Consider the following 21159-nt stretch of genomic DNA (forward strand, 5'->3'; position numbering starts at 1 on the left):
TGGGTTGCTTCCATATCTTGGCTATTGTAAATATTGCTGCAATTAACATAGAGGTGTATATATCTTTTCAAATTAGTGCTTTCATTTTATTTGACTAAATACCCAGGAGTGGAATTACTTGATCATATATAATTCTATTTTTAATATTTGAGGTAACTCCAAAATAGTTTCCACAGTGGTTGCACCAGTGTGCATTCTCAACAGTGCATGAGGGTGTCTTTTTCTTCACATTCCCACCAACACTTGTTTCTTGTGTTTTTAGTTATTGTGATTTTAGTTATTCTGACAGGTATGAGGTGATATCTCGTTGTTTTGATTTGCATTTCCCTGATAATTAGTGATGTTGAGCATCTTTTCCTGTGTCTGTTGGCTATCTGTATGTCTTCAGAAAAATGTCTCCTTTGTTCCTCTATTTTTAAATCAGATTATATGTTTTTGATGTTGAGTTGTGTAAGTTCTTCATATAGTTTGGATATTAACCCTTTATTGGATATATCATTTGCAAATATCTTCTCCACTCATTAGGTTGCCTTTTTGTTTTGTTGATAGTTTCTTTGCAATGCAAAAGCTTTTTATTTTGGTATAGTCTCAGTAGTTTAATTTTGCTTTTGTTTACTTTACCAGAGGAGATATATCCAGAGAAATGTTGCTATGGCTAATGTCATAGAAATTACTGCCTGTGCTCTCTTCTAGGATTTTTATGGTTTTAGGTCTCACATTTAGGTCTTTAATTAATTTTTAGTTTATTTTTATGTATGGTGTAAAAAAGTGGTCCAATTTCGTTCTTTTGCATGTTTCTGTCTGGTTTTGCCAACACTATTTGTTGAACAGACTTTTTCCCATTGTATATTCTTACCTCCTTTATCATAGATTGATTGACCATAAAATCATGGGTTTGTTTCTGGGTTCTCTATCCCATTATATTGATCTAATTGTCTGTTTTTGTGCCAGAACCATACTGTTTTCATTACTATAGCTTTGTAATACATCTTGAAAAGTAGAATTGTGATACATCCAGTTTTAATCTTTTTTTTTTTCAAGATAGCTTTGACTATTTGGGGTCTTCTTTGGTTTCACACAACTTTTAGGTTACTTTGTTGTAGTTCTGTGAAAATGCTATTGGTATTTTGATACGGATTGCATTACATGGGCAAATTGCTTTGGGTTTTGGTTTGCTAATATTTTTGTTAGCAGTTGCTGGCCTCATAGAATGAATTTGGAAGCTTTCCTCTGTCTCCTATTTTTTGGGCAATATTTTGAGAGGTATACATATTAATTATTTAAATGTTTGGTAGAATTTACCTATGAAACCATCTGGTCCTGGACTTTGTTTGCTGGGAGTTTTTTGATTACTGTTTCATTTTATTTTCTGGTTATCAGTTTGTTCAATCTTCTATTTCTTCCTGATTCAGTTTTGGAAGGTTATATGTTTCTAGGAATATCCATTTCTTCCAGGTGGTCCAATTTGTTGTCATACAATTTTTCATATTTCTTATGATCCTTTGTAGATCTGTGGTGTTATTTTTCTTCCTTAATTTTTGATTTTATTTATTTGAGACCTCTCTCTCTCTCTCTTTTTCTCTCTCTCTGTTTAAATGAGTCTGACTAAAGGTATATCAATTTTGTTGGTCATTTCACAGAACTAGCTCCTGGTTTCATTGATGTGTTCTATTATTTATTTATTTATTTATTTAATTTTTTAATCTTCTAGTTCATTTATTTCTGCTCTAATCTTTATTATTTCCTTCCTCTTTCTACCTTTGGTTTTCGTTTGGTCTTGTTTCTAGTTCCTTTAGGTGTAAGTTTTGGTTGTTTATTTGAGCTTTTTCTTGCTTCTTGAGGTAAACCTGTATTGCTATAATCATTCCTCTTAGAATGGCTTTTGCTGCATACTAAAGATTTCAAACCATTTTCATTTTCATTTGCCTCCATGTATTTTTTTTTATTTCCTATTTGATTTCTTGGTTGACCCATTCATGTATTTGTTTAGTAGCAAGAAACAAATAGTAGCATATTATTTAGCATTCATGCATTCATTTTCTTTCCAGATATTTTCTTGTGTTTGATTTCTCATTTTATTCTGTTGTGGTCTGAAAGGATGCATTCTATGATGTTAGTAGTTTGAATTTGTTGAGACTTGTTTTATGGTCTAACATGTGACCCATTCTGGAGAATGTCCCATTTGCACATGAAAAGAATGTGTTTTCTTCTCTTTTTGGATGGAACACTCTGAATATATCTGTTATATCCATCTGGCCCAATGTGTCATTCAAAGCCATGGTTTCTTTGTTGATTTTCTGATGGTGGATTTATCTATTGATGTAAGTGAAGTGTTCAATTTCCTTACTCTTTTTATTGTATTACATAGATTTCTTCCCTTATGTCTGTTAAATAGTTGTGTTATATATTTAGTGCTACCATGTTGGAAGCATAAATACAATTGTCATATCTACTTGTTCAGTTGTTTCATTAATCATTATGTAGTGTTTTCTTTGTCCTTTATTATAGTCTATGTTTTAATTTCTATTTTACCCAATTTATATCAGTATGGCTACTCCAGCTTCCACTTGCATGGTAAATATTTTTCCATCCCTTCACTTTCAATCTATATATGTCTTTAGGTCCGAAATGAGACTGTTGTAGGCAGAATATAGGTGGGCTTGCTGTTTTTTATCCATTTTGTCACCCTATGTCTTTTGATCAAAGCATTTGGTCTATTTACCTTAAAAGTAATTATTAGTAGGTATATATTTATTGCCTCTTTGTATACCAGTATATTTTAAGCAGATAATAACCTGTGTTTCAACCCCCACAAATGCTCTACATTTTTACCTTCCCCTTGACATTTTTCAGATGCAAATGTTGAAATACTGGCCTGAGGGGCCAGGCATGTGCATAACCTCCCTCCAGGGGACCCCAGTGACTTAGAGTGATCCAGATGGAGAATGTGGAGATGGCACTACATGGGTGCTAAAATAGAAGCTTGACCCTCATGCAGCAACTTTTGAAGTATGCACATAGGCTTCTTTCAGAGGAAAGCTGAGAGATAGGTGTTTCTGTCTGCTCTCTCTGCACTGAGCCCCAGGGGATAGTTACCACAAGTCTTCCAAAGCCCATGAAGAACTATTTGTTGGCTGTAGTCTGTGGGGCTCATGGATGCAAGCCGCACTGGCTTTTAGAGCTAGATGTTTTGGCACAACATCCCTCAAGGGGATGTTATCAAAGATGGGGTGTTATATATTGGATCCAATACCTTTATTCCTCATGGAAAAGGTATGAGCTGTGAGTTCTCTTCTGATGTATGTCCCTGTGCTGGAGTGGGATTTATGGTAAAAATGTATCTTAGCCTTTCTTACCAATTTTGTTTTGGGTATTTTCTCATTTACCAGATGTGTAGGAATTGCTCAGCTGTTTTCTGGATTTCTCTCAGAAAGAGTTTCTCCATGCATAGCAGTAAATTTGGTGTGTCCATGGGAGGAGGTGAGTTCAGGAACCTCCTATATGTTACCATCTAGAACCAGAACTCCCTCATTTAGTCTTAATTACCAAAGATCCTAAGATCCTGTCTGCAGACACAGTCACATTGTGGGTTAGAATTAAAGGAATTTTGAGGGGATACAATTTAGTCCATATCATAAGGGCAGACAGATGGCTGCATATGTCAAGGAAGTCAGTGTGAGGAGAACAGAATTTAAGGAAAGGAATCTAATCACTGTTACAACTTGGCATGATTTTCAAGTGCCTGTTGGAGGACCTGGAAGAAAAGGTAGTAATTAAGTCTCAGTATTATTGAATTGGATGAAACCTTACAAATCATTTAGTCCAACCCATATACTGCACTAAGCTTTGAGCTCAGAGAAGTAAAGTAACTAGGATAAAATTATTCAGGATCAAAGTTAACATTGAATATTTAGTCTCCTGACTTGTGGTTAAGAAGTTCTCTCCACTGTATTTTATGTTGGCTTCCACTTATAGATCAGAAGTCAGAGCACAATATGAGAATATGAGGAATCTAAGGGGCTAACTCAGTAACACACTGGCAGGGGAGGAGACCCAATGCCAAACCAGTGAGGTACCTGGCAGTGATGCTTCATCAGTCTCCACGTCTATACAGGACAGGTTCCAGGTTCTGGGGTAATGAGGACCCAAAAGGTGTGGATAGATTGGACACTGCCACAAAGGTTAAATAAATTCGGGGCTGGGATCCAGGAAGGAAATTAGATGAAAATCTCTGGAAAGCTCATAGATGAGAAATGCTATAAATCAGACTTCCTTTTGTCAAGTCTTTACCAATATCCAGTCATCTTACAGCCTACTTAGTTCCAATAAAGAGCTTCAGGTTATAGATGTGACAAGTTGATTCATAATGTGGGTCATGTTTTGTATCATCTCTCTGATGTAGGATGGAGAACCAAACTCTGCTGAGGAGAGCAGAAGTAATTATGTATTCTTTTCCTGATGACATTCAGTTACTTGCAGACTCACTCAGGTGCTTTGGTTTCAGGTGGTTTAGGGAGCATGTTTAAGTATAGAAGTTAGGAAATGAAACAACATTCAGATTCTGGTTTTAATGGTGTCAAATACTCCAGAATATAACATCCAACCAAATTTGGAAATTATTTATTTTTCAAACTTGCCCCAGGGATAACTGTGTTACTTCCATTACAGTTTTCTTACTGATACTGCTAACGACCATGTTTACCCTAAAGATCTTTTAAGAATCCTTGGTAGAGAAGTTTATTCAGCAGCGTCCCTTCTTCTAAATGTTCTTGTTTTCTATTAAACATGCATCAAAAGAGCCCATAGATGTTTTTCCTTTTGATATGGGACAGAAAATCTGAACCTGCTTTGATTAAATTGGCATTTCTCTTGTATTCCTCATTTTGATTATTGTAGCATGGCAAACGTGTGCAAAGTGTTATGGTTTATTAGATCTGTGGAATCAAAGGAAATGATAGTCATCTTTCTAGAATCTTTTAAAAAATGTAGTCACCACTTAAATGTGAGCCAACAATCAAATAAAATTAAAGTTCAGTTTGTCCTACGTCTTCAGTTTTAGATCTCTGTTTTCTCAGTGACGAGGAGGGCAGGTAAATAGCAGTTTCCTGGGGTAGGTGCAAGTAGGGAGCAGAAAGAAATTAATGTTATTTTCTACCCAAAAAAGGAGAATGGAACAGAGAAAATCATGACCATTTTACTGGAGAATTACTGGGATAATCTCATGAGTCTTGAAGAATAAGTATCAATTGAAGAAAAGTTCTTGGGACAGAAGCAAACATTCACAAAGGCATGGGGGCATGCTTTGTACTTTATGCTATGAGCAAGGAATTGCAGAAAACTAAGGTTGGCAAAGTCACTTGAGCATAAGGCATGCTCAATACTCATGACAAATTCTGTGGGTTTTAAAAAAATTCTTCTATGTTGATGGTAATCAAACAGGAAAGGAACTATCAGAATAATATTTTAGAAAGATAATTCTGTCTTCACCTGGAGGGTGCACTAAAGAAAGGATGACAACTCTGGGGGACAATTGGGAGCCTATTTCAATGGTTCACATAAATGGACATTGAATTGAATTAATAAAGTGGATGTAAAGTCTAAGAAGGGGTTTTCAATTTAAGAGAGATTTGGGAGATAGAATGAATACATTTTGGTGACTGTGAATAGAGTGTGCACAGATTTGGAGGTGGTGGCAGTTAAACATTTCTATTAAGCGCACACTATGTGCCAGGCACTCTTTCAAGTGTTTAATATACATATACATATATAATTCATAACTTATTTGTCATGTGAACTTTATTAGATACAATTATTATGCCTATTTTTCAGATGGGAAAATTGAGACACACGGAGATTAAATACATCATCCAAGATTACTCAGTTAATAAGCGACAGAGACAAACTTCAGGAATAGATCATTTGCTTCTAAATATATATATATATATGTTTCTAATCACCACTAACCATTAAGCGGATCTACCTAGGGAGAATATGGGGATTTATGTATAGGTTACATTTAAAGTTCTTACAGTACATCCGTGTGTAAATGTCCAAGAGGTAATTGGAAATATGATAAAAGGAACCACCAAAAGATGTCAAAGCTAAAGATAAGGGATATGGAATACCTCAGCATATGAGTGTTAATTGAAATCATAGATAGGTCCAAGAAATGATGCAGACTTCTATTGACCCAAATGAGAGAAGCAAGGAAGTTAAGATAGCTTAGTGGCATCAGGAATCTCTACATGTAGACCCTTTCATAATATTAAAACAAATAGTTTATTGGTTCATGAACAAGTTTGGTTTTATACTTTGTAATGTACAAACTATTTGAAATAGTTATTTGACCAAAATATTTGAAAATAGGTGGTACACACCTGCACTCTAATTGCATTAATCTCAGACACTAACAGCTAATTTAAATAGGTTGAGAATACTTAATTAATTAAGCTATGATTAATATTTAGCTATGTCTCAATCTAGATTTGAACTACCAGAGTCGTCTCCCTTCTAAATCCAGCTGTAAACTCTCTAAACAAAGTTTTACTGTTGTTATAAGACAACTGGAAATAGCCATTTGTCTTTCCTGGTGAACAAACCTTTTAGACAATAAATTACAAAGTCTGGAGCCATGGTATGTTAGATATCTGGACAGAGGGGCAGAATTGATACTTTATTTTCCTTGCTATTATAAAACTTCATTATCTAAATTCTTTACTGTTCCACAGCCCACCTTACTTCTTTGTCAATTCCAATAAAACAGGCATTCGTGAAGGCTGAGTTATAACTTGTTTGTATCATTACCAATAAAAGTTTACCCACTGGAGACATTCCTAGCCTTCTATATACAGCTCAAAAGCTTTTCCATAAATTGAAATGGACATTGCCCATGAACCTGAGATAGAGCGAATCATTTTGTCAAATGAAAGGACAAAATTAAAAGCTATGAAATGTTAGAATCAACTAATCTTATTACTTGAGCTGCATTATCTGTACCATTGTTAAGGGACACTTTCCTTCCATGAAATAAGATTTTGAATAAGAATTCTATAAAATAAAAAAAATAAGCATTTTCAATTTGCCAAATTTCTGGTACAGGATAAGCTACCTTGTCACTTCTGCTTAATTCAAACAAATGAACACAATCAGACATAATTACCAGATATCTTATAAGAGAAAAATTAAGAAATATGACATGGTCCTAAGCAGAATCATGAAACAAAGAAAATACAAATGCAAGTTTGAACAGATTATCTCTGTGGAATTGATAGATTCATCCCTGAGAATCCTAAACATAAAGGGAGCCTAGCAAAGTATATTTTATCATATCCTTTCAAAACAAAGTTTTTATTCTCCCTTTAAATTGCATATTTTCTGAAGAATTGAGGATAGGTTCAAAGATACCTTCTTAAGACAAAAGATTAGTGTTGTAGCCCAACGTTTCCTAGGCCTTAATAACCAAGTGTCATACATATAGTGTTACATTGACAGAAATAACTCAAATTCCACTGTCTTTCACAACTCTTGTAACTTTAGCTCTTATAGGAGTGTACAGGAAGTGTAATCATATATGTTCAAAACAAGTATAAGTCTTCCAGCATTGCTACATCTCTAGTTGGCCAACTCTTCTCTCTCGGTGATGCTGTGGTTCTATTAAGTAGTGAGATCTTCAGTTCTGCAGGGCTAGGGTCCAGTCCTTGCTCTAAACAGTAGCACAGTTCCCTAAAATGAATGACTGCTTATCTTTTCCAGATGCCCAGTCAATGTTTTCCAAAGGTGAAAATTCTGACCTCTTGCTACCTAAGATGTTTCATTCCTAAGTGAGCTTGCCTTTGTCCCTCAAAGGCATTTATACCTTGATGTCTGTCCATTCTCCCAGAACGTTATCCTCTCATTTTTCTGTGACTTCTCTGCCCATGTTTTTTATGTCTCTTTTTCAGAGTATTGGTGAACAATTTCAGAATATCTTGCTGATTTGATCACACATACAGCCACAGTTTTCGTTGAGATAGTAGATTATTTTACCTTAAAACCTGGATTTTGGAGGTAGACATAGAAATGAATTGAGTAAGTATGGTGTAGTTCCATAGGTAAAATAATTTAGGATTCAAAGTGCACAGGCATGGCGAAGTTAAGTGTAGGTGAGTAATAGCAAATGGTGTGGTCATGCTTAAGTAAAGATATGACCTGGGAGATTAATAAGAAGCCAATGCAAAGCATAGTACTCATGGTATCAGACCCATAGTAAGGAGTGTCTGTATGTTTTGTTTTGTTTTTTAATTTTTTAACGTTTATTTTTGAGAGAGAGACAGACTGTGAGTGGGGAAAAGGCAGAAAAAGAGGGAGACACAGAATCTGACACAGGCTCCAGGCTCTGAGCTGTTAACACAGAGCCTGATGCAGGGCTCAAAACCACGAACTGTGAGATCATGACCTGAGCTGAAGTCAGACACTTAACCATCTGAGCCATCCAGGCGCCCCTGTATGTTCTTGAACAAATAGTGCTAGAGGAAAATAGCTGCAACCAAATTTTCCAAGATGGTTGGCATGTGGAATACAAGCTACAAGACTGATGACATCATCTTCATCTGAACTATTTTAGGCTGGGCATAGAAAATTGGCAATAGAATTTGAAAGGAAGCATGCTGTTAATTGCAAGTAACAAAATTTACTATCAATGATTTAAACCATAACAAGCATCCCAGATAATGGTTGTTCCAAGGTTTAATGATATTATTAAACTTGGATTCTTTCCATACTTCCCTCTATCATCATCTATATCTTGTTGTGTGCTCTTGTAATCTCAGTATAGATGCAGCAGCCAGATTTCAAGTGTTTACACAACTACTTTTTAAGAAGCAAAGAATGAGATTTCCCTTTATATGACATGATCTTTTATTAAAGAAAAGAATCTTTTCCAGAATCACCCCAGCAGAATTTCCCCTACCCTATTGGTCAAGACTAGATCATGTGAAACACGCCTAGAGCAATCATTTATAAAGGATAATAGACCAATCATGATTCATCCCTCAAGGCTGGGTAAATTTCTGCCTGAATAAATTTAGGATTTAGTTATCAAGGAAGAATGGGAAATTGGCTATGGGACATTCAGCTACTAATGTCTGCCATAGAAATCACTGTGGAAAATGAACCAATACATCGTTTCAATTCCTAAAGGAGAATATCTCAGACTTTTTCCTTTTCTTTTTTTTTCTGCAATGACACAAATTCACATGCAGAACATATTTCTAACGCCACTTCACTGAACACTGTATTGATAAAGTGGGCTAATAGCTTCATTACTAGGAAACTAGTTTTAGTTCTCCTCTTTTCTTTCCCACTCCAGGAAGTGTATCAGAATGCAAGTGAAAGAAAGCATATAATTAGAGGGATAACCTTCATGCAACTCTAATTTATGGCAAAACAGTAAATCATTCTCAAATTTCAGTATTTGAACTATTATTATTACCACCAAATTATGGACCCTGTGACACATGTCACAAGTAATTGAAATGCAACAGTGGGTCTAGACCTCTAGGTTAAAAGCTTTGATCTAGAGGATAACCCCCTTCTTTTTTTGTAGCCACTGTGTTTTGTTACTACATTGTTACATTTAGTGGACCTATGAATGTTCAAAATTGAAGGGTGAGGTTAAAGAGAGAAGAGAAATCTCTTGGCATGTGAAGTGGGTAACACACACACACACACACACACACACACCATAACACTCAGCCCATTGACTATTAGGCATATTGACTAATAAGCACTTAAAAACCAGGGTCTATAAGTACAAAGATTTACCAGTATATTCAAACAATTTCTGTCAGAAAAGTCAATATTTCTTTTGGGTAGTTACAATTAAGATGCAGGAGGAGAGTTATTGTGTAATTACATTTGGGACTTGTTTCTGCAGGACAAGAGTTAGACTGGGGTATGCCATTCAGAGATTGTATGAAGATTATTAACAGAGTGTTCAGGGATTAAAACAGAAAGGCTCCCCAACCAAAGAGAATAGGTACCTCACTGCAAAATAGTTCAAGTAAAATAAGAAGAGTGGGCTGGGAGATCTCAACCCCAAATGAGAAGAGACTTTTCACTAAATTATAAAACATGTCCTCTTTTTTTGAGAGCACTAGACGATTGAGAGCAGACGATTTGGAGTTATGTAGATTTGGTTTCAATACCAGCTTATTCCTTACTGCCTATGTGACCACACACAAGACACTGAAATTCTCTGAATCACAGTTCTTCAATAAATGGGAAAAATGACACCTACCTCACAGAGTTGTCACTAGGATTTTAGATAGTATTTGTAAGCGTGTGGACTTGACCGAAATGTACAAAATGGAGGGGCACTATTATAATTTCATCTTTCCTCATTCTTTTGCTTTTTGCAATAACCATTAGGAAAGAAAGGTTGTTGTTTTCAAGCCCTTGATAATCATAGTAGTGCTAGTGAATCAGTGTATATACAGGGCATTGTGCTATGTATTTAATCTGTCCTCATGGCAATCCTATGAGGTACATTCTGCTTTTCCATTTAACAGAGGAAAAAACCAAGACGTAGGGAAAGAATTTATTTGAATTCATGTAGCTTGTCTCCAGAGCCCATAGTCTTAACCACTCAGCTCTATTCTTTCCTCCCTTCCCCCTACACACACTCACATACCTATGGAGTCAACATTGACCCTGTGGGCTTTTTTTTTTTTTTCATTTTTTTAAACTTTTTATTTTCATTACAGTTAGTTAACATGCAGTGTTATATTAGTTTCAGGTGAACAATTGTGATTCAACATTTTCATACATCACCCAGTGCTCATCATGACAAGTGCTCTCCTTAATCCCCATGATCTCTTTCACCCATCCCCCTACCTCCCCTCTGGTAATCTTTCCTGGTAATTCTGAGTTTTCTCTCTCATTTTTTTGTCTTTGCTTGTTTGTTTGTTTTTTAAATTCCACATATGAGTAAAATCATGTGGTATTTGTCTTTCTCTGACTGACTTATTTCACCCAGCATTATATTCTCTAGATCCATCCATGCCATTACAAATGGTAAGATTTCATTCTGTTTTATAGCCAAGTAGTATTCCATTTTATATTGTATATAAAATGTATATGTGTATATTTATACACACATACATATGTCTTCTCTACCATAACTTCTGTATCCAGTCATCAATTGATGACACTTATTCCATTTCCATAGCCTGGCTATTGTAAATTATGCTGCTATAAGCATAGGGGTGCATGTATCACTTTGCATTAGTTTTCTTGTGTTCTTTGGATAAATACCCAGTAGTGAAATTGCTGGATCATAAAGTCGTTCTATTTTTAACTTTTTGAGGACCCTCCATACTGTTTTCCACAGTGGCTCCACCAGTTTGCATTCCCACCAACTGTGGAAGAGTTCTCCACATCCTCACCAAACCTTGTTTCTTGTGTTGACTTTAGCCATTATGACAGGTGTAAGGTGATATCCCATTGTAATTTTTATTTGCATTTCCCTGATGATTAGTGATGATGAGCATCTTTTCATGTTTCTGCTGGCAATCTGGCTGTCTTTTTTTGGAGAAATATCCCTTCATGCCTTCTGCCTATTTTTAATTGGATTATTGTTTATTTATTTTTTGGTGTTGAGTTCTATAGATTCTTTATGTATTTTGGATACTAACCCTTTATCAGAGATGTCATTTGCAGATATCTTCTCCCATTCCATAAGCAACCTTTTACTTTTGTAGATTATTCCCTTCACTGTGCAGAAGCTTTTTATTTTGATGTAGCCCCAATAGTTTATTTTTGCTTTTATTTCCCTTGCCTCAAGAGACGTATCTAGAAAGAAGTTGTTACAGCTGATATCAAAGAATTTACTGCCTGTGTTCTCTTCTAGGATTTTTGATAGTGTCAACTCTCACATTTAGATCTTTTATCCATTTTGAATTTATTTTTGTGTATGGTGTAAGAAGGTGGTCCAGTTTCATTCTTTTGCATATATTGCTGTCCAGTTTTCCCAACACTGTTGAAGAGACTGTCTTTTCCCCATTGGATATGATTTCCTGCTTTGTCAAAAATTAATTGACCATATTATTGTGGATTAATTTCTGAATTTTCTCTTCTGTTCTATTGATCTACGTGTCTATTTTTGTGCCAGACTCTATTGTTTTGATTACTACAGCATTATAATATAACTTGAAATCTGGAATTGTGATGCGTCCAGCTTTGGTTTTCTTTTTCAAGATTGTCTTGGCTATTCCGAGTCTTTTGTGATTCCATATAAATTTTAGGATTCTTTGTTCTTGTTCTATGAAAAATGCTGTTGGTATTTTGATAGGGATTGTACTAATGTGTACGTTGCTTTGGGTAGCATAGTCATTTTATCAATATTTGTTCTTCCAATCCATAAGCATGGAATATCTTCCCATTTGTTTGTGTCACCCTCAATTTCCTTCATCAGTGTTTTATAGTTTTTGTAGGGTACAGGTCTTTCACCTCTTTGGTTAGGTTTATGTTATTATTTTTGGTGCAATCATAAATGGGATTGTTTTCTTAATTTCTATTTCTGCCGATTCATTTTAGTGCATAGAAATGCAGGGGCGCCTGGGTGGCGCAGTCGGTTAAGCGTCCGACTTCAGCCAGGTCACGATCTCGCGGTCCGTGAGTTCGAGCCCCGCGTCAGGCTCTGGGCGGATGGCTCGGAGCCTGGAGCCTGTTTCGATTCTGTGTCTCCCTCTCTCTCTGCCCCTCCCCCGTTCATGCTCTGTCTCTCTCTGTCCCAAAAATAAATAAAAACGTTGAAAAAAAAATTAAAAAAAAAATAAAAAAAATAAAAAAAATAAAAAAAAAAAAAAGAAATGCAACAGATTTCTGTACGTTGATTCTTCATCCTAGGACTACTGAATTCATGTATTGGTTCTAGCAATTTTTTGGTGGAGTCTTTTGAGTTTTCTATAGAGAGAATCATGTCAATGGCAGGTAGTAAAAGTTTCACTTTTCTTTACCAATTTGGATTCCTTTTATTTATTTTTGTTGACTTATTGATGTGGCTAGGTCTTTCAGGACTGTGTTTAATGAAATTGGTGAGAAGGAACATCTCAGTCTTGCTCTTGCCCTTAGGGAAAACCTCTCATTTTTTTTTTTTTCCCATTAAAGATGATCTTGACTGTGGGATTTTCATAAATGGCCTTTACTATGTTGAGGCATATTCCCTCTCAACCTACTTTGTTGAGGGTTTTTACCATGAATGGATATTGAACTTTGTCAAATGCTTTTTCTGTGTCTATTGAAATGATCGTATGATTCTTATCATTTTTATTACTGATATGATGCATCATATTGATTGATTTGTGAGTACTGAACCACCTTGCTTGAGATGTGGGCTTTATTTTTTAAATTAACACAGAGGCTAAGATCACAGTGATTAAAAACCACATATGGCTTCCTACTTCTGCTGCCTGCTTAATTCCAATGCCTGGGGGATAGTTTAGATGCCTACTGCTTTGGGTTGGGGCTTGCTGCCAGTAAAGTTTCCGCATTCCAAGCAGCTGGGAAGGCAACATGCAGCTGCTCTGAAATGTGTTTGAACTTCATCCCCTCAACCAGGAGACAGCTGTGCTTATCTATGGAGAGACTCTGGAAGATTGTTTTGCATTTTATAAGACACTCTAGGCAGGAGCAGAGTGATTTCTGATTTGAAAAGAGACTAAATTCAAGAAGAGAACTTTCTAGTATTTCCCCACTGTGGACACTTTCCCAACCTCTGATATTCTCTCAGATACAAAGCTTGTGAGTCTTAAATAAATAGAAGACACTCGTTTTAAGGACACTTTAATTGTTTTTCCTTAAGGTGCATTTTTTTACACCTGACATATTCCATGCCTCACATCTGAGGTAACAGCATTTTGTTGCTCCAGACTTCTGGAATAATTTCTGAAGCACTGTTTTGTCTCGTTACCTGCTGCCCTTTCTTTCTAGTGTGTGGATCAATCATACCAGTTAATACTGCTGCTGCTTATCCTAGGTTTAAACCACTGGCACAGTACATAATTATAATGTCTGTAGGCCACAGCAGGCATGGGGCTGGGGTAGCACCTACATGTACCAGCTAAATGAGACTATGGGAAACAAAAGATATTAAAAAGGCACACAGGGTCCAGAAAACTCGCAGCTTTATGTATATTTTTGTTGTAGCAGTTGTCAAAAGCTAGTCATGTTTTTATCAGAGCTCTTACTTATTAGATGATTGTGAAATTAAGTTTTAATTAAAGCATATAAGCCAATGCTATATTTCATAGAGTCATGTTGAACCACAATCAAATCTTCAAAAACTCTGGAAAAGCTGGGTTACAAAAAAACCCTGCAACATGGGGCAGAATTTCAGATGTACTTCAACAAAACAATCAGGAAACTGATATTTTGTTTAAAATCAGAAAACCACATTCCATATATAAGTATACACAATGTGCATGCTTATGTATATAAGTGATAATTTAAAGTTTATTTATGAACACTTTTTACTTCTGTAGCCTTCATTTTCCTAACAAAATACCTGAATTTTTCTGGAGAAGGATAGGCAAGTTTACAGGATATTAAAGATCCTAAGTACGTAAAAGCTTTAAGAGTTAAAACAGCAATCAATTTCCCATATTTTATTTTACTAAGCATAGAGGTAGAGAGTATAAGAATGCAACTGATTTCTGTACATTGATTTTGAAGCGACAGAAAGACAAATAAAGAAACTGATCCCATTCACAATTGCACCAAGAACCATAAAATACCTAGGAATAAATCTAACCAAAGATGTAAAAGATCTGTATGCTGAAAACTATAGAAAGCTTATGAAGGTAATTGAAGAAGATATAAAGAAATGGAAAGACATTCCTTGCTCATGGATTGGAAGAATAAATATTGTCAAAATGTCAATACTACCCAAAGCTATCTACACATTCAATGCAATCCCAATCAAAATTGCACCAGCATTCTTCTCGAAACTAGAACAAGCAATTCTAAAATTCATATGGAACCACAAAAGGCCCCGAATAGCCAAAGTAATTTTGAAGAGGACCAAAGCAGGAGGCATCACAATCCCAGACTTTAGCCTCTACTACAAAGCTGTCATCATCAAGACAGCACGGTATTGGCACAAAAACAGACACATAGACCAATAGAATAGAATAGAAACCCCAGAACTAGGCCCACAAACGTATGGCCAACTAATCTTTGACAAAGCAGGAAAGAACATCCAATGGAAAAAAGACAGTCTCTTTAACAAATGGTGCTGGGAGAACTGGACAGCAACATGCAGAAGGTTGAAACTAGACCACTTTCTCACACCATTCACAAAAATAAACTCAAAATGGATAAAGGACCTGAATGTGAGACAGGAAACCATCAAAACCCTAGAGGAGAAAGCAGGAAAAGACCTCTCTGACCTCAGCCGTAGCAATCTCTTACTCGACACATCCCCAAAGGCAAGGGAATTAAAAGCAAAAGTGAATTACTGGGACCTTATGAAGATAAAAAGCTTCTGCACAGCAAAGGAAACAACCAACAAAACTAAAAGGCAACCAACGGAATGGGAAAAGATATTTGCAAATGACATATCGGACAAAGGGCTAGTATCCAAAATCTATAAAGAGCTCACCAAACTCCACACCCAAAAAACAAATAACCCAGTGAAGAAATGGGCAGAAAACATGAATAGACACTACTCTAAAGAAGACATCCGGATGGCCAACAGGCACATGAAAAGATGCTCAACGTCGCTCCTTATCAGGGAAATACAAATCAAAACCACACTCAGATAACACCTCACGCCAGTCAGAGTGGCCAAAATGAACAAATCAAGAAACTATAGATGCTGGAGAGGATGTGGAGAAATGGAACCCTCTTGCACTGTTGGTGGGAATGCAAATTGGTGCAGCCATTCTGGAGAACAGTGTGGAGGTTCCTCAGAAAATTAAAAATAGACCTACCCTATGACCCAGCAGTAGCACTGCTAGGAATTTACCCAAGGGATACAGGAGTACTGATGCATAGGGGCACTTGTACCCCAATGTTTATAGCAGCATTCTCAACAATAGCCAAAGTATGGAAAGAGCCTAAATGTCCATCAACTGATGAATGGATAAAGAAATTGTGGTTTGTATACACAATGGAGTACTACATGGCAATGAGAAAGAATGAAATATGGCCCTTTGTAGCAACATGGATGGAACTGGACAGTGTGATGCTAAGTGAAATAAGCCATACAGAGAAAGACAGATACCATATGGTTTCACTCTTATGTGGATCCTGAGAAACTTAACAGAAACCCATGGAGGAGGGGAAGAAAAAAAAAAAGAGGTTAGAGTGGGAGAGAGCCAAAGCATAAGAGACTCTTAAAAACTGAGAACAAACTGAGGGTTGATGGGGGGAGGGAGGGAGGGGAGGGTGGGTGATGGGTAGTGAGGAGGGCACCTTTTGGGATGAGCACTGGGTGTTGTATGGAAACCAATTTGACAATAAATTTCATATATTGAAAAAAAATAAAAAATAAAAAAAACTTGAAAGAAAGCTATTGAGGAAAAATAAAATGCTACTTACAAAAAAAAGAATAGAGGTAGAGAAAAATAACTACTTGACTTTGAATGATAGTTCTTTGATTAAATGAGAGCGCAGACATATGAACTTCCTTTTAACACACACACAATATTATACTCACAGAAACGAAAAGGTAAGGACTATGAAATTGTATGAATGAAACCATGGCATGTTGTAATTGGGGAGACAAGTTTGCTCAAGAAAAATATCTCATCTTGCTAGTTATGGTTACTATTGTTCTCAGAACCTTTCTTCACCAAAGAGATTTTGACTATGCATTTAGAACTCAGTTTAAGCAATGGGAGACAATTTGCAGACTCTTGGCAAGCCATAATCTACTTTTGGTGTGTGAGCTACTTTCATGGCTTCATCTTTTTTATTTCTTTTAGTACAAGGAATGCTAAAAGTTCATGCTGCTGCTGTTGAATTGAGGATTACCTCATAATAATCAAGCTCCTGTATTACATTTTATGTTTGAAACACCTGGAATAGTTTCTGTTTTCCTCACTGGACCTTGAATGATACTTTCACTTAAAGGATTGTAATAAATGGAACTGGCCTCATGCTAATTTGAGAAAGATGGTGTGTGTGTGTGTGTGTGTGTGTGTGTTGGGATGAGAAAGAGCTATAATACTTGTCTCTTCACCTCTTGTCAAAAAATGTTCTTTTGGGGGTGCCTGAGTGACTCAGTCAGTTAAGCATCCAACTCTTGGTTTTAGTTCAGTACAATCTCATGCCTCACGACATTGAGCCCCTTGTCAGGCTCTGCACTGAGTGTGGAGCCTGCTTAAGATTCTCTCTCTCCCCCTCTCTCTCTCAGCCCCTCCCCTGCTCATGCTCTCTCTCTCTCTCTCTCAAAATATATTAAAGCAAACAAACAAAAAACAAATTTTCTTTTGCTCTTCCTGGATTTTCAAACATGGGTAGAATTTGTCTTCAGTTTTGTTCCATCAGTCTCCAAATTCTGTCATATTATTTGCCAGGTCATTTTAAAAACCTATAAAAGCCATACCTTAATTATGCATATGTGTACATGTATATGTAAAATCCTACCTTAGTGTGTTATAAATGCTATTACACTTTCTCTTAAAAACCAACTCCAAAATGTATTTTTATTATAATTACACTGAAAGGAAACAAAAACTCAGAGAAGCTAATTAATTTCTTCTCAGGCTATATATTTAAGGTCTGTCAGAATTAGGGTTCAAACATACATTGTCTACTATAAAACCAATGTTTTATTTTTGAGCTAATAGATGAATTACTTATTGATATATTACAACAAAATTATTTAGAGTAATATTAATCTAAATGTGGGAATTTTGAATTCTCTGACAAGTATGTCTTTCAACAGATTCATGTTTAGAATTTTAAACATAAATAATGATCAACCAAGGTGTGGAAAAAACCCAAATGTTTATTGACTGATAAATAGATTAAAAGATGTGATGTGTATATATATATATATATATATATATATATACACACAATGGGATACTACTCAGTCATCAAAAAGAATGAAATCTTGCCATTTGCAATACTGGGGATGAAACTAAAATGTATTATGCTAAGAGAATTAATTGAGTAAGAGAAAGACAAATATATGATTTCATTCATACGTGGAATTTAAGAAACACAACAGATGAACATAGAGGAAGGGAAGGAAAAATAAGATAAAAACAGGGGGGTATACCATCAGAGACCCTTAAATACAGAGAACAAACTGAGGGTTGCTAGAGGGGTAGGTGGGTGTGTTAGGTTAAATGGGTGACAGGCATTAAGGAGGGCACTTTTGGGGATGAGCACTGGGTGTTGTATGTAGGTGGTGAATCACTGGGTTCTACTCTTAAAACCAATACAACACTGTATTTTACTAACTTGAATTTAAATCAATTAATTAAGTAAAATAAATAATGAGAAGCATGATTAGATTAAGGATTTAGTCCCATTCCTAGATGCCAAAAACTTTGTTTTATGGAGCTTGCATATGGTACATCTGGGAAATATTGTTTTGGGGTGGAATAAAAATGGGTAAGTGAAAGAGTGTCTATCTTTGGAAAACTTTTGCATGTAGTTTCTTTACTTACAGCTCCACAGCTTGTATAAATATTACTTCAAGTAATTTATTTGCATGGCAAGTATCTCCTATAGTTTGTCTCAAGCAATTAGACAGGATGAGGAAGACAGTATTATGTTTCCTACATGGATCTTATTGCCTTATGATGACTCTAATATTAGATGAAATACGGATTGCTGTAACAACATATAAAAAGGTGATTACTCCAGGTATCATTGACTGCTTCCCTGAGAAAATGATATTAATGTTAAACCTAACGGGAAAAGGAGAATCTCCCTGATGAAAAGAGAAGAGGTTATTTCCAAGCAAATGAAATGGATTCTGAACAGGCTTGGGGGTGAGAAAAATTGGTGGCGTATTTAGAAGCTAAAATATTTCAATCTAGTTTATTTTCATTTTATGGCTGGGATACATAATATAAAAGCAAAATAAAATTGATTAAGCAGAATGAGACTTAGATTAGTTAAAACTTTGTACCTTGTAACAAAAAATTTAGAATGAAGATAAATTTTAAAGACCAATGTAAACCCAATGTAAAGTCCAATGTAAAATCAATGTAAAATGAATGGAATTTTTTGAGAGGTAATTTTTGCATTATTATAGAAAATGGACCAGAGAAGAGGGAGAATGCAAAGGTGGAGCCCAGAAACATATTGCAGTTGTCCAAGTTAAAGATAACGACCTGCTCTAGGGTGGTTATTGTAGAGAAGCAAAGACATTTTAAGGATTAGATGAGGGCTGTGGTGATGGACTAGATGTGATTGGTGAAGGAAAATGATGAGTCAAAGGTGATTTTTGTTTTTTGCTTAGGCAGTTGACTGGTTGATGTTTCTTGGTTAAGGTAAGGAATTTTAGAGCTCAGATGATGAAATTTTGAGAACCATAATCTTTAGCAAGTTAATGGTAATCGTAGCCTTGGAAATTCATGAGTGGACTTATACTGAAGTATAAGTATGCTCCAAGTATAAGCATGCTCCACCAACAGCAACTAGAAAAGCCAGATAAGAGACATTTAGAATAAGCACGAAATATTTAACATGGCTGTATTTGGACCTACCCCACCAAAAAACAAAAACAAACAAACAAACAAAAGGAAACAAAAGCAATATTCAAGGAAAATATTGCCTAGAATTTTCCCTAATTGACCAGATCAACTCACAAATTCAAGAAGCTCAGTGGATCCAAACCAAGATGTGAAAGAAAAAAAATCTGACAACAAGGTACATCGTAGTCAAACTGCTGATGAAAAAGAAGTCAGCTAATATCTTAAAAGCAACCAGAGAAGAAAGACCTGTTTTCTTCAAAGCAAATTCATGAAAACTTATAACTGCCTTCTCAAAAGAAATTATGGAATCTTGAAGAAAATGGAATGATTTCTTTAAGGTGGATGAAAACAAATGCCAGTCTAGAATTCTATTAAGAATAATATACTTTAGAAATAAGTCTAAAATGAAGATCCTTTAAGAAAAATAAAAACTGATGGAACGTCACACCATCAGGTCATTTAAAAAAGAAATACTAAAGGTAATTTTGTATGTAGAATGATAGTTTTTAAAATGGAAACATGGAAATCTAAGGGGAAAACTGTACATATGTGAGAAAATAAAAATAAATGCTGACTGTACAAAGTAAATTACAATTGCCATATTGAGTTTAAGATATGTTTAGAAGTAAAATTCAGGATGACAATATTATAAAAATTGAAATGAGTAAGGGGAATTCGAATTTTCTATATGCTAGTATTACAGAAGAATGATAAAAGTAACACTTTATATTAAACCTTAGTAAACCAAAGGATGTTTTCATCTTTAGACTAACTAAAGTAGTTAAAATATGAACTGAGGAGGTACTAAAGAGGGAAAATAGAAAAATATAAAATATTTCATTAGCCCAAAATAAACAAGAATGATAAAGATAAATAATACATAAATATGTCAAATAAAATATGAATAGTAACATAGTTATAAACATAACCTGACTTAGTAATTATTTTACATAATAGGTGAATGAAGGAGCCAGTAAAGGACTACAATTTCTAAACTAGAATAGGAAAACACCATACAATACTTAAAAAAGAAACATATATTAAATGTAAGGATGAATAAAAGTAGAAAGTAAAAGATTTAAAAAAAAGATGTGCTTTTCAAACACTCATCAAAAGGCTGTTGATAGAGTAGAAATCAAGGCATAATTACTACACATGAAGAAGAGGATTTCATAGTGATGAAGACGTCTTTTTAAGAAGACTGTAGCATAATTACAAATCTCTATGAACCCAAAACTATAATGTAAAATGTATATACTTTAAAAAATTTGACAAAACTCGACTTTGCTTCTTAACCATATTGTAGTAACTGAGACTGGGCTTTTCTTGATACCCTAAACAACTACAATACTGAATGAAATATATATTACAACTATTTTCCTATTTTCAGATAGATACTGGAAAATAAGTGTTAGAAGACTGTAAGTCCTCAGAGAAGGGAAAAAACGTCCCAGATTAACTA

At 35.3% G+C, this 21159-nt stretch overlaps 1 protein-coding gene across 1 annotated transcript in view; it reads left to right on the plus strand.

The window, feature by feature from the left end:
- The window catches only part of CTNNA3 (catenin alpha 3), an 834982-nt gene that overhangs the window by 786867 nt on the left and 26956 nt on the right, over nt 1–21159 (plus strand). The gene's annotated exons all lie outside the window — the stretch shown is intronic.

Source organism: Lynx canadensis, chromosome D2, assembly GCF_007474595.2.
Source record: "Lynx canadensis isolate LIC74 chromosome D2, mLynCan4.pri.v2, whole genome shotgun sequence".
Taxonomy (NCBI): domain Eukaryota; kingdom Metazoa; phylum Chordata; class Mammalia; order Carnivora; family Felidae; genus Lynx; species Lynx canadensis.